Raw genomic sequence first — 14,433 nt, 5'->3', positions numbered from 1 at the left:
ACCGACTCTAGGTTATTAATAGGAGAGGGAAAGAAAAATGATCCCGGCCCCTTTGAGTAGAGGTAGCATGCTTACCTCTTACCCGGAAACCCGGGATTCGATGACTGGCAGGGTCAGTGATTTTTATCGAGATGTGAGGGTTTGCTTAAGGTACACTCAGCCTACGTGATTACAAGTGAGGAGCTATCTGACGGCGAGATAGCGGCCCCGGTCTATAAAGTCAAGAACAACGGCCAAGAGGATTCATCGTGCTGACCACACGGCACCTCCTAATCTGTAGGTCTTCGGGCTGAGCACCGGTTGTTTGGTAGGACATGGTCCTTCGGGGCTGTTGTGTCATGGAGTTTGGTTTGGTTTGGAGAAAAGAAATGTTTTAGAATTTTAAGAAAAGGAACATTATCAATGGTTTGGCATTTCTGAACGTTGCTGTGACGTGAATTAAACACATTTTTAAAAGAATTATGTTCAACGAACAAAGTAAATTAAAGTAGTATTGTTTAATTTAGTAGTAAATATCTGGTGTCTGGCAGATACCATGATAACAGTTACGTTAGAGAAATGTAAGATAACAGTTGAATTTTAAGAGGAAATACAACTTGGCAACCATCATCTCTTAACACTGATCAGAAATTAAAGAGCTCCTTCGAAGAATGAAATCGTCGGAAAGAAATGGAAAGATCTGAAATTGAAAGACATCCAAGGGCTTCAGGCTCGGGAGAGAACAAGAGTTGACCAAGGAAGGTCGGATGGTAAAAATGAAAGTGAAGAACCTGGCTCAAGTAAGTGGAAGCAATGTCAGACTCAGCTAATGCCCCCGTCATCCCCAACCCACGCTCTCAAATTGAGTGACCTTGGGGGTTACGAGAGGAACGGGATATCATGGATGTAAATGTAAGGTTAGTAACATTATAATTTAAATTTTTCGAGATTTAGTTAATATTTGTTTTCAATTTCAGTTAAATTACATTTTACGTTCACTTTAAATTATATTAAATTTAATTTTAAGTAGTTATAATGCTCAGTATATTATGTTTATGCAGGTGTATAATTGTATGGTTTGGCATATTAGAAGGCTTCATAACATAAGCCCCGCCATGTACAGAAAGGCATTAATAAAATAAATAAATAAATAAATAAATAAATAAATAAATAAATAAATAAATAAATAAATAAATAAATATTTTACCACCCTTACTCACAGGGGAGAAAGTTTCGAGATCTCGAAGTAAGGCATATACCATAAGTAAAGGGAGTCATGTAAAGCAAAACTGTCTATGCCATATAAAACTTTTACTCCCTGAAATTAGACGGGAATTAATGGAAGAGAAACCTACAATAAGCAAGTGAAAGGTATACAATAATAAACCAGAGCCAAGCCAACTAAATAAAATAAATTTTTTCGTGATATCTACCTCTACCATACAAAAGCCACCTCCGTAAGGTCATGAATGCCCTTGGAGGAGCAGATAAAGTAAAAGGGATAGCTAAGTTATATCACTACCCAGCCACAATTGCCCGTAGTAATTAACCTTGTGATTTTAGTGTAGGTTAAGTGAGTTCCAGGCTAATTTTGCCTCCAGAAGTAGAAGCTTCATTTATACATTTCAAGATTTTCTGATAGAAATGAATCAACGTCCTTCCACGTGAACCAACAATGCCTTTAGCAGCTAACTTAGGTAATCTCCCTCTCTGCCATCAGTCGGAGTGAATTTACCTAACCTTTGAAATAAGCGAGCAACTATTATCAACCAACATTCACTCTGCCTACTTGCACGATTCGCTTGTATTCTTGAACGCTACTCTACTAATATTACCGGAAAAGATTCTCATCAAGTAGCTATTTGGCTGAGTAACTTTGACTCATATTGCTAAGAATGGTGCATGATCGCATTACGGTGTATAGTAATCCGGAAGATTTCAATGACTTCCTAAATCGCCCGGGGGATCCATTGTAAAATGATGACATAATCGAGGATGACATGTCAGACACGCGGTCTATTTCTGAGTTTAGATCGGAATGAACACTTCTTGTGGTCCCGATACAATTACGCCCATATATTATTTAATCCCTAATACCGGCTCTTAAACATGTGTACTGGACTGTTTTAAATATAGGTATGGAATTTATTTATTAGACTGTGTTGATTTTATTCCAGGCAAGCATTCATAAACATCACCAACGATTTACTTTGGTGAGGTGAATATCATTTGCTAGAATAAAATGCTTCACTTTGGGAGACAGACAGACAGACAGACAGACAGACAGACAGACAGACAGACAGACAGAACGATGGCTAGCAGTTACTGGGTTGCCAGGTAGTCAGTGTGACGGCATTCTCCTCAGCACGGACTACCTTTCTCGACCGGAACCGATGCCTCTCACATCAGACAGCTCCTCGGTTGGCCTCGCAGAGCTGAATGAATCCCGTCCCAGCCTTCAGACAAGAATTGTAATACATGAACTGAATGGCAGCCGAACAAGGCGCTTTCGAGTAGGAGTCTGGTACTATAGCGCTACATCAGGGTGCTGGCAGATACGTATAGTACTTTCATGTATTCGAAACAGCTTCAGTCATCCTCTGAGTTTGACACCGATTCTGGACCCAGTGAATAATACGAATCAGTACAACTATTAAGGCCAATTCAACAATACAGTTATAAAACCTAAAGCAGTCCTGATCAAACAATTAACTTTTTTTTACAGTTGGCTTTACGCCGCACCGACACAAATAGATCTTATGTTTACGATGGCATAGGAAGGGGCTAGGGGTGGGTAGGAAGTGCCGTGGCCTTAGTTAAGATACAACGCCAGCATTTGCCTGATGTGAAAATGGGAAACTGTGAGAGGTTCTTAACTACCCTTCCAACAGCACTGCCTACCATTTAGCGATTTCAATTTGTTCGCGCGTCTCAAGAAAGTTCTTGAATTCAAGAATTCAATGCTCTAGTTCTGGAATGGTCCAAGCAGCAATCCCTATCCTTCTTTGATGAAGCAGTGAGATGTGTGTCTGAAAGCACAGGCTGAGTTTCGACGTAGAATAAGTCTACAGATTAGTAACCGTATGCTTGTCGATAAGTATTTCAAAAACGTGAAAGTGTTAAGATCGATATCATTTACATATAGCATTTGCGACGACGGTATTCAGTATTTAATTGTAAAGAGGAAGGGAAAATATACCCGATAACAAGAGTCGGACCTCGATGTGATGTGACGTAATTGTGCTACAATGTTGCGGTATTAAAATTGTCGTGCCACGCCTATAGGAATTAGTGTAGCTCTGGAAACTGGCTTGGAAACACATTGCGTGAGGCGTCACTTGATTCTGTTAACAGAATTATACCCGAATATTGCAAAAAAAAATCAATGAACACATGAGAAAATACTGATGATATGAAATGACTAACAACAGGAAAGGCACAGATTCGAACATTTTTCTGGAGGGAGCTCGGTTATAATTGGTTTCTAACTTCAATAAAACAAGAAATACTAATAGGACTCGAAAAGCATCTCAATATTATTTTCAAGTAAAAAATGTACTGTGAGAAAATAAAGTACCTCAGAAAGTAAAACTGACCTTGTTTCATTTCTACTTCACTCCAGTTCTCACCTATGGCCTCGAAAAGCATACCCTAACACAACAAGGCTAATAGTAAAATTCAGTCAACAAAAATGAAATTCATCAGAACAAGGAACCAAAAAAACCAAGAAATCAAGATTAGAAATTAAGCAAACAGGAAGGATGCTAGCATCAACATATTTTTTACCGCAGGCTACAGTGGTTCGGACATGTAACGAGGTCGGACAGAAGGAGAACAACAAGGAATTACTTTGACAGAGAAATGAGAGGGAGGAGACCAATAGGGAGACTAAGAAATGGATGGATAGACACAATGAAATTGGAGGTCAGCAAGGTCAAGTGGGAGGACATAGAGGAACAGAAACTATATTCTGACAGGAAGAAGTGGAGGGCGCTTGTACACACCGAAAACTGGAGCTGGAAATGATGATGATGATGATAATGATGCCATGAACTGCGAAAATGTACACTTTTTGCAAAATGTCCAACTTATAGAAAATAAAATGTTTCAAAATTATCAAAAACATATTCAAGAGGATAGCGTGGCCTATCAGAAATTAAAAAGTCCAAAATCACTGGTGCCGAGCGACAAGAAGTTGTAGGCACCTATCGGGAGCGTTTCAAAGTTAAGACGACGGAGAGTTGTGAGTTGCGTTCCGCGCTACTGACTGCCCTAGTGGTAAAAATGATTTAGAACTCTTGGATGTCGATACTGATCGTCATGGTGATGATGAACGGGCTCTGATACGCCCATCGTGGATCCCACTACTCTGTGTGGCACAAAATAGATTCGACTTTCGACCTCTTCTAATATAACAATCCCATTTTACACTGAATTAGGGGCTGATTGGCGAGGTGGTATAGGCGTGCTCGGATCACCTGAAAGGTTGTGGATTCGATTCCAGTCAGGAAGTCGAAAAATTTAAGAAACGAGATTTCCACTTCCAGAGGTGCACATGGCTCTGAGGTTCAGTCAACCAACACCAAAAATGAGTACCAGATTAATTCCTGGGGCAAAGGCGGCCGGGTATATAGTTAAATAATCTACCCTACCAAGTACCCAGGTTACGGATAGTGGAAACCTTTTCCTTTCACCACTCCCAGAGTCTTCATGGCCTGTACGGGGATGACTTTGCTATTATACATTGAATTTGTCTTGAAGATGAGTGAATTTGTTTAGAGCTAAAGAACATATTACAATAAAATTTAAAATCCATAAGCGACAATATATATTATGTTTCCATCATACCTACCAAGCGATAATGTATTGCACCCATCATTTTGAGCCTCTCCAAGGGTGCAGTATTCTATATCAAAATTTTCAGCCGTGACAGCGTAACAGCACCGTTCGAAATTTTAATTTTCCTAAAACCCATCACTCTTCTTCTTGTTCCTTCTTTTCCTACCGCTTTTCCCACATCTGTGGGGTCGCGGGTGCAAACTAGTCGCACGTGTGGATTTGGCCGTTTTATGGCCGGATGCCCTTCCTGACGCCAACCCTATATGGAGAGATGTAATCACTATTGCGTGATTCTGTGGTGGTTGGTTTTGTGGTATGTTTTCTGAATATGATGAGGAGAGTGTTGGGACGGACACTCACACCTACTCCCCGAGCCAGAAGAATTAATCAAAGGCGATTAAAATCCCCGTCCCGGCCGGAAATCGAACACGGGACCTTCTGAACCGAAGGCCAGTACGCTGACCATTCAGCCAACGAGTCGGACATGAAACCCATCACTCTAAAATTCAAAAATGAAATTTTTAGTTTCAGATGAATCTTTAATACCGAGTTTCGTAAAACTAGGTTTGGAAACAACGTGAACTGGGCATATGAACGTTAGAGGGTTGGTAATACTGATAAATAATTTTTTTAAAAAAAGCAATTCGATATCCCACGCCGTTGTAATTTTATTAGCTGCTGAATTTAGCCAATCGGATCACTTCGCGGGGGAATTCAAACGGGCTTTGCGAGGGTGTGTTGTTAAGCCCCCAGGCTTGGTTTCCCTCTCGGACTGAGCGACGGATCCCGCCTATACCACCTCAAGGTCAGTGTCCTGGAGCGTGAGTCTTTGCGTCGGGGGATACAACTCGGATGGATGATCAGTACCTCGCCCAGGCGTCCCCACCTACTATGCTGAACAGTTGCCTTGTGGGAGGATGGGAAGATCGGAGGAGATAGACAAGGAAGAGGGAAGGAAGCGACCGTGGCCTTAAGATAGGTACCATCCCGGCATTTGCCTGGAGGAGAAGTGGGAAACCGCGGATAACCACTTCGAGGATGGTTGAGGTGGGAATCGAACCCCCTCTACTCAATTGACCTCCCAAGGCTGAGTGGACCTCGTTCAAGCCCTCGTGCCGCTTTTCAAATTTTGTGGCAGAGCCGGGAATCGAACTCGGGCCTCCGGAGGTGACAGGTAATTACATTAACCACTACACAACAGAGGCGGACACTATTATTATTATTATTATTATTATTATTATTATTATTATTATTATTATTATTATTTGCTATTTGCTTTACGTCGCACCGACAAAGATATATCTTATGGCGACGATGAGATAGGAAAGGCCTAGGAACTGGAATGAAGTGACAGTGGCCTTAATTAAGATACAGCCCCGGCATTTGCCTGGTGTGAAAATGGGAAACCACGGAAAACCATCTTCAGGGCTGCTGACAATGGGGCTCGAGCCCACTATCTCCCGATTACTGGATACTGGCCGCACTTAAAGCGACTGCAGCTATCGAGCTCGGTGACACTATTATTATACGTTTACATACTTTTACGGTTTTCGGAGACGGGAAGATGCCCGAATTCGTCTCACAAGTGTTCTTTTGCGTACCGTTCAATCTAATGACACCGGGCTGGCGTAATTCAGCTCCTTCAAAATAATACCACCAATCTAAGCAGGGATCATACCCATCAACATGGGTTCAGAAAGGTAACGCTCTACCAACTGAGCCACTCAGCCCGTCTATAATAAAATGAGGTGCCAACGAATATTGTGGTGTCTGCCAGGACCTATTTAAGTGAGTGACTTGCATATCTGAAGGCTCTGTCAGGCTACTTTAGCCATGATTGGCTATTATGTAATGCGTATGCTATGCGGTGATGGGTGTAAATAACTGTTTAACAAACGCTTCATACAGTACTTGCTCATAGGTCACATGAGAAATCAATAGTCATTCATGGAGGTTATTTGTGTGTAAATCGATGTTCGGAGGATTAATTTTCTAGACGTTTATTTAATACCGTTGTTAGCTTTACTATCAGAACAGTGTACCTGTAATAGGAGAAAGCAAGAATGCAAGATGGAAGTTTTATGTGTCTTCCACTCCACCGACCTCTGACTTTTTATAGAATCCAAATCAGAGGTGCATGTCTTTTTATTTCAAACACCCCACATTTTTGGCCAGAGTTTGAACTGCAGCCGTTAGGAGGAACTAATAATGTTAACTAGCTAACGTGCCCTCACAACGGTGTATTTCTATGGGATCATCAACTCCTAAAGAGCATCAGAATATAAATCTACTAGCGGAATCACCCATTCTTCGCGCGGGAGTTTCTTTTTAATAACAGTTGAGGAGAGTCTGTTCAAAAAGTGTTATTTCCACTTCCAAAAAATAAATCAGTATTTCGTCCACATTCATTGGACCCTACAGTAGTTGAATATTATCGACTGTCATGAGGAATCCAGAACAGGAAGATGTATTTTCTTAAAATTTTCATCAAATTCGATCAAGGGTACAGTACGTTCCATGTGCCTTTTATTTTACGATACTTCCTATTTTTCCACAACTTTCTTAAGGTGGAAATAGCAACTTTCGAAAAGACACACCTCAGTTGTTTTCTTTTTATCATCATTACCAGGCGGTATAAAAATTAAATATACAAGCAACCCTCGTGACCTCCCACTCCGGAAACTTTGCACATTTTTCGTGCTTTTTACTTAATAATTCTTGCTTTTTAAGGATTGAATCTTTCACTAAGATTTTTTAGCTGGTACTTATGACCTAGGAGGAACATCTACGCCAAATTTCATTGTGATCAGTTTCTGAGATATCGTGATGAATGAGTGAGTAGTAGTTTACATGCACTAGCTTTTACCCTCGCCTTCGTATGTATGGAATGTGTTTTAGTGCCCGTTCAAAAAATTGATGGACTCAGCAAATATTACCAAAATATGTTTAGTAGTTCTTGAGAAACTGTGAAACGTATTTTGAGACAGCCGAGCTTCATGCTCTTTTTCAGTTAAATAAAGGCGCCCTTACTTTTCTCTCCGTCTACAAGATCTATTTTTTTTTGCTAGGGGCTTTACGTCGCTCCGACACAGATAGGTCTTATGGCGACGATGGGATAGGAAAGGCCTAGGAGTTGGAAGGAAGCGGCCGTGGCCTTAATTAAGGTACAGCCCCAGCATTTGCCTGGTGTGAAAATGGGAAACCACGGAAAACCATCTTCAGGGCTGCCGATAGTGGGATTCGAACCTACTATCTCCCGGATGCAAGCTCACAGCCGCGCGCCTCAACGCGCACGGCCAACTCGCCCGGTAAAAGATCTATTTGAGGATAGAGAAGATTAGGTGGCGGTGAGTAGGTGAAGTGTTATCTGATCCTGTAATGATTAAGAGCGGGGTTTCGCAGTACAGTATTAATTAATTTCGTGTGGCTATTTCTAGCCGAGTGCAGCCCTTGTAAGGCAGACCCTCCGATAAGGGTGGGCGGCATCTGCCATGTGTAGGTAAGTGCGTGTTATTGTGGTGGAGGATAGTGTTGTGTGTGGTGTGTGAGTTGCAGGAATGTTGGGGACAGCACAAACACCCAGTCCCCGGGCCATTGGAATTAACCAATGAAGGTTAAAATCCCCGACCCGGCCGGGAATCGAACCCGGGACCCTCTGAACCGAAGGCCAGTACGCTGACCATTCAGCCAACGAGTCGGACAGTACAGTATTATTGTGCCTTTATATTTTCTTATACGATGAGTAAAGAACTGCTATCACACATAAGGCGGACGATGTCACACTGCATAGAGTTGTAAATGATTTGCAGGACTTAGACAATGTTGTGAGACGAACAGCGCATAATCACATGATGGTAAATGGGATCAAAAAAATCAAGTTGTAAGTTTTACCAAGAGGGAAAGTCCTCTCAGTTTTAAGTACTGTGTTGATGGGGTGATAGTACTGTACCGTACCCAAGGGTAAATACCCTCTAGGACGATGTCTCCATTCCTGCATAAACATCCGACTAACTCAGGGTTGGGCAGAGTGTGGGTTGGTTGTCGGTTGGGTCAGGATAAAAAGTCGAAGTTCTACTCTAAAATATCAATCAATGACAGGAAATGGAGGTATAACACGAATGAGAAACAATCATAGGGGGTAAGATGGATTTATTTATAAATATCCCCGATCATATTACGAGAAAACAATTAAATCAAGAAAAAATAATATATCAAAATGAACTCAAAAATGTAGAAAATAAATGGAAATCAAAACATTACTTGAAGGATAAGACAAAATTTGAAATCAAAAATCAAGTTCAACAAAGAACATTATATACATCAAGACTGAGTTTCTTCTTATAGTCCATTGTTTATATTGTATGGCAACAAGTGTACGCAAACACTGACATGTGGTATTTCCGTATGGTGTTACACACTATCGCATCACAACGATACGGTTTCCAAATTTAAGTTAAAACGAGAGTCGCCGTAATACTACCGTTAAATAAAAGTTACATTATAAAGAAAAATTTCGACGAAAAGGAAAATAATTAAGACGCAATGGACGCTATGTAAGTTATGCAAAATACTAAGGGAATATCCTACACTATATTTACAACAATTTAAATAATCAATCTAAACACATCTATATACATCGGATATCGAGTAAAGTCTTAAATGCTACACAGATTCGAATGTGAATCACGGTTCACTGCAAAAGATCTAGACAGAACTAGATAAACCATCAATACTTCAGCACTCGGGCTGTTCCCTTCTAAAACAACGAGACAAGGTATACAACCACAAATAACAATGTAAAACATCAACCTGTAAGAGAAAAACATATACATAACCCTTGATATCACGAAGAAAGCAATGGGCAACATTGCCTCTTTCTGCTGCATTTGAGCGCTCAACTGCGCGGTCATCCGTCATGTACTTCCAGGTAGATAACGAGCTGAAATGTTGAACTCAACACTATGCTAAAGTTTGGATTCTGTCTCCCGAGGCTGTCACAAGGATGTATCGTCTCATTCACGCCTACATAAACACAGGCCTGAAATCAGCTTGCCATGAGATAACGCCTTTCGCCGGCTACACAGAAACTCACGTATATTCATTCCTTCTTAGCATGCTTTTACCATTGAATATCATCAGACTCAATAGTCTGGAATTAATACTGTCCATTCTGATCACAATATACACTCAGAAGACACTTAGCAGGCACACACATCTGCACAATATTCTTTCTCTTATCAGGCATACAATCAGCCTGCATCAATACATTATAATTCAGCATGCAATCTTTATCTTATTATTTCTCATAAATCCCATTGGCCTTCCACATTATGAGACTCAGTTCGTGTCCTTTACAGACCATCAGGCAACACAGAATCCAACTTAACTCAAAGATCTTATTTTAACAACGACGTTCTGCAGCTCCTTCAGTCAGCTTCCGTAAAATCATGCGTCATGCAGAATATCTATACCTGTCTCTCTGAATAACCGAAATGAAATGAACTAATACGTATTGAACGTTGTATAAAGATGAACCTGTCAATCTAGCCCTTCTAGCATATATATAAGGAAAACTCGGAATATCCTATACTAAGTAACATGCGTAAAAATACAACAACTAATCCTATCAATCCCTCATTTTCCCAATCATCTAATCATAAAGCAAAATGAAAATAAAATAAACATGCATTATTCTCGTATCCGAATCTATCATAGTAACAAATTAAAACAAACACATGCCGTCAGGCTTACTTTACATGAAGTTAAAAATTCTATCTACACTGCCCTAGTACCTTAACATGATTTAGATATCATGCCATAAATAACACATGCATCTTAACTGAATTCCATCCGACGACTCTCGAGATACCAGGATAGCAGCTTACATCCCCGCTGATTGAGGGATTTACTCCATGTTAATCACAGCATTAACATGTGGGAATGCACTTCCTTCTTCTGCATGCATAGCCATCATCTTGCTGGAAAATAATCCACTGGAACACAGAAGACTATGGTTGGCAATATCTTCGCTGCTTAATGCTACGAGCCGAAATACCCTTTCTCTTTACAAGATCAGCTAAACACACTGATATAATTATAATACACTTCACTTAAAGGGTGAGAATACAGTTTGAAAAGCAGCATACGGTTCGCTACGGAAGTTCCTCGCGAAACGCGCCCGTCGCGAAGTAGTGAAACAATAGCACGTCTCCACTACACTTGCTACACATCGGTCACTAAGCACCGTCTTTATATATTGAAAGTAAACTCTGCCAAAATATACTATTCCATTTACTCAAGAGCAGTAAAATCTTCCAACTGCACAATATAAAATATCATTTAGAACCAGATACTGTTACTCGAATAACACTACTTTAATCACGATCACCAATTCAGAGTTTGTGCTTCCGCACTATCCAAGCATTTAACACAGAGTGACGCTCTCCAGAGCTTAGGTTACTGAGGAGGCTTTGGTGACGCCATTTCAATACTGGGGTTCCCGGGTGTCTGAACCAACCACCAATCAGAAAATTCGTCGTATATGATGACACAATATTTATTGTGATATATTTACAAAACACAGCTCAAACACTAGCAAATCGCTTCCACCAATTTTCATATTACTTTTCCAAATATATCTGACTTCTTAAGAGTGTGGAAAACCGATTACCGACAGAAACTGACTTTAACAACTGAGCAGGTTCGTCATTCTGGAATTAAGATTTGGCGCGGTGTAGCCTCCATGTTTCCCAAGTCCTTAATTTCCCATTGGCTGAAATATCTTGCTTGGTCAGCATCTAATACACGTGTCGATCCTTGCCAGCGCTTGGTTACGCCACCCTTTCTCACGGTCATACGGAAATATGAAGCAATATCCAGCGACTCACTGTCTTGCTGAACATCCGGTATCAACTATCTTGGGATACGATGCTTTAACATGTTAGACTGTAACTTTTATAAATAAATTTTACATATTGGGTCAAATAATACTCTAATTATTATTATGGGCCGGCAGGATACGGCTCAGTATCTCATAGCGAACACTTTCAGTACAGTAGCTAGGTGTTAATATTAGGATGATCTACGTTGGGGAAATTATATTAAGGAGGCTGATACGAAAGGTTGCTGATCTCTTCACATAATTGTGAGTATTCATGGGTTATAGTAAGGATGTATAATAATAAGCACCTGCTTTATATGAACATTCATCGCATGTACCAATTATTAACACAATTCACAATAGTTATTTAAGTTATTCCTTCTAATTTTGTATACGGCATGTATCACAAATTATGAAATTATGAAACGATTACAATAAATAATACCCTCTCCCTAATCTATGATTTTCGAGATTAAGGTAGACGGGTATCTTGAATCTTGAATCTTAATAGAGGGCTTATAAGTCTCTGGTAAGACCCCAATTAGGGTATAGTTCCAGTATGTGGGACCCGCACCGCGACTACTATACTTGATACGAGAACTGGTAAAGATCCAAAGGAAAGCAGCACGATTTGTTTAGAGTGATTTGCGACGAGGGAACGGTGTCACGAATATGTTGCAAACTTCGGGCTGGGAAGACTTGGGAGTAAGGATACGAGATGATCGACTATGTGGTATGCTTCCGAGCTGTCAGTGAAGATATGGTGTGGAATGACATTAGCACTCGAATACGCTTGAGTGAAGCTTTTAAAAGTAGGAAAGATCATAATATGAAAGTAAAGCTGGAATACAAGAGGACAAATTGGGGTGAATATTAAGTCCTTCGAAAACGTTCAAGAAAACCCTGGTAAACGATTGATATGGAATATGCCAACCGGGTGACAGCCCTAAATACAGATCAAGATGATTAATTGACTGAATGATTGACTTTCGATATGGTATCGATACCTATATATCAATGACGTTTATTGAAGGAATTGTAGGAAGTATAACCCAGTTAACCTAGTAATAATGTAATTGAGGGAAAAGGGGGGATCACAAAACTTGGCATCTACAAAAATACAAATGTTCAGGAGAAATGTTTTTTAATTATCTCACAAATGAAATACAGTACTTTTGCAGCTAGTATCAGTTTAAAGAAAAGGATATAAATGAAATAGATAGTGGATAGTTGACACGTTTATATAACTAAATACTGTCTCTAAATTAACCCTGAAAATAACAAATTTTTACAAAAGTCAACATCTACACACTTCTATTATCAGTTACTAAACTTCTTAATCAAGATTTTCAAGAAAAACCACTATCCTTAGATATTTATATTATATTGTGCAGTAGAAAGAAGAATAATTAATATCAGGCAATTATATGCTTTTGGTCGGATGTATTATTGATTAATTGTCCAAAAATGTTGTCAAAAATAAAGCACTAAATGTAACAAGGCACTTCACTGATAAACACAATATTATCAACTCATATGAAGTTTATCATCAAAATAAACAGACACTGCTTTAATCTCACCATTGTTCTGACAATCCAGGCACACGTCTTCATAAAAATGTTAACGCTTCTTGTGAAGACACGCCGCAGTACTTCAGTGACTTCCTTATGTCAGCACTCTTTTTTTTCACTGACGTGATTTATGAATGGAACTTTCACAGCTCTATCACTTATTCTCGGATAAAGAACATCAATTTCAGTACTGGACCCTGCGTATGTTGTTTTCACGAGCGTCAGACGTTTTGAATGGAAGCTACTTCTTCAAAATTTCCTGAGATTTAGATTTAAAATCAAATATTTGCCAGTCTCTAACAAGAATTAGGCACTTCCCATGTTTTCTTAATATCGCATGATATTCTGATGGTAAAGTGATCGTGTCTACTCTTCGATACTATTTCTCAATATTTATATATACAAGTGGTCTGGAGGAAGGTAACTGTGACGTTGGATGGGAAAAAAGTGGAGAATCTTCTTGAAAACAGTAGAATTATCTACTACTTTTATGAGAATGGACAAGACTGTGGATTTTTTGTTTTGTGAGGCACATGAATCCGAGAAGACACATAGGACAAGGTTCTTTTCCTTTTCCTTCTTCAAATTGTTTTCCAGTTCAGTCATGAACTCGTTCGGTGCAAATGCGATTTCGTTTTAAATATATAGATATCAAATTTCAGTAAGTGCAGTGTAGATTTTCTCTTTTTGTAAAAACCCGTTGCCAGTAGATGTTAAGTTTTTTGGAAACTCCATAACTTCACCCACCTTTTAGGTCACCAGATGTTAAGTTTAGTTACATTTCGACTACGCCAATGAATTCAGCTCGTGCTAAAACATGAGGCTACACCAATATCTCAAAATTGATCATTTTGTAGATGTTAAGCTGTGTGAAACCTCCCCTCAGTTGTGATCAGCTTCATAAAAATGTATACAACAATAAATAAATAACAAACAAATATATAAATATGAAGGAAAGAACTTTAAAATCGAGACTGACTTTGTAGAGCAACCATAAGAACTTTTCTAAACAACTACGTAAAATATTGATAAATATCGGAAACAGAAAAGTTATAAGTTGTTTATATATCTACATGGAGTAGTTATGTAAAGCCTTAACTGACGAGGTATAGGCCTCATGACTGAGCCGGCGTGAGAACAAAATGGAATGCAAGCCTAAGAATG

Source organism: Anabrus simplex, chromosome 1, assembly GCF_040414725.1.
Source record: "Anabrus simplex isolate iqAnaSimp1 chromosome 1, ASM4041472v1, whole genome shotgun sequence".
NCBI classification, from domain to species: domain Eukaryota; kingdom Metazoa; phylum Arthropoda; class Insecta; order Orthoptera; family Tettigoniidae; genus Anabrus; species Anabrus simplex.
This window is presented reverse-complemented; position numbering follows the sequence as displayed.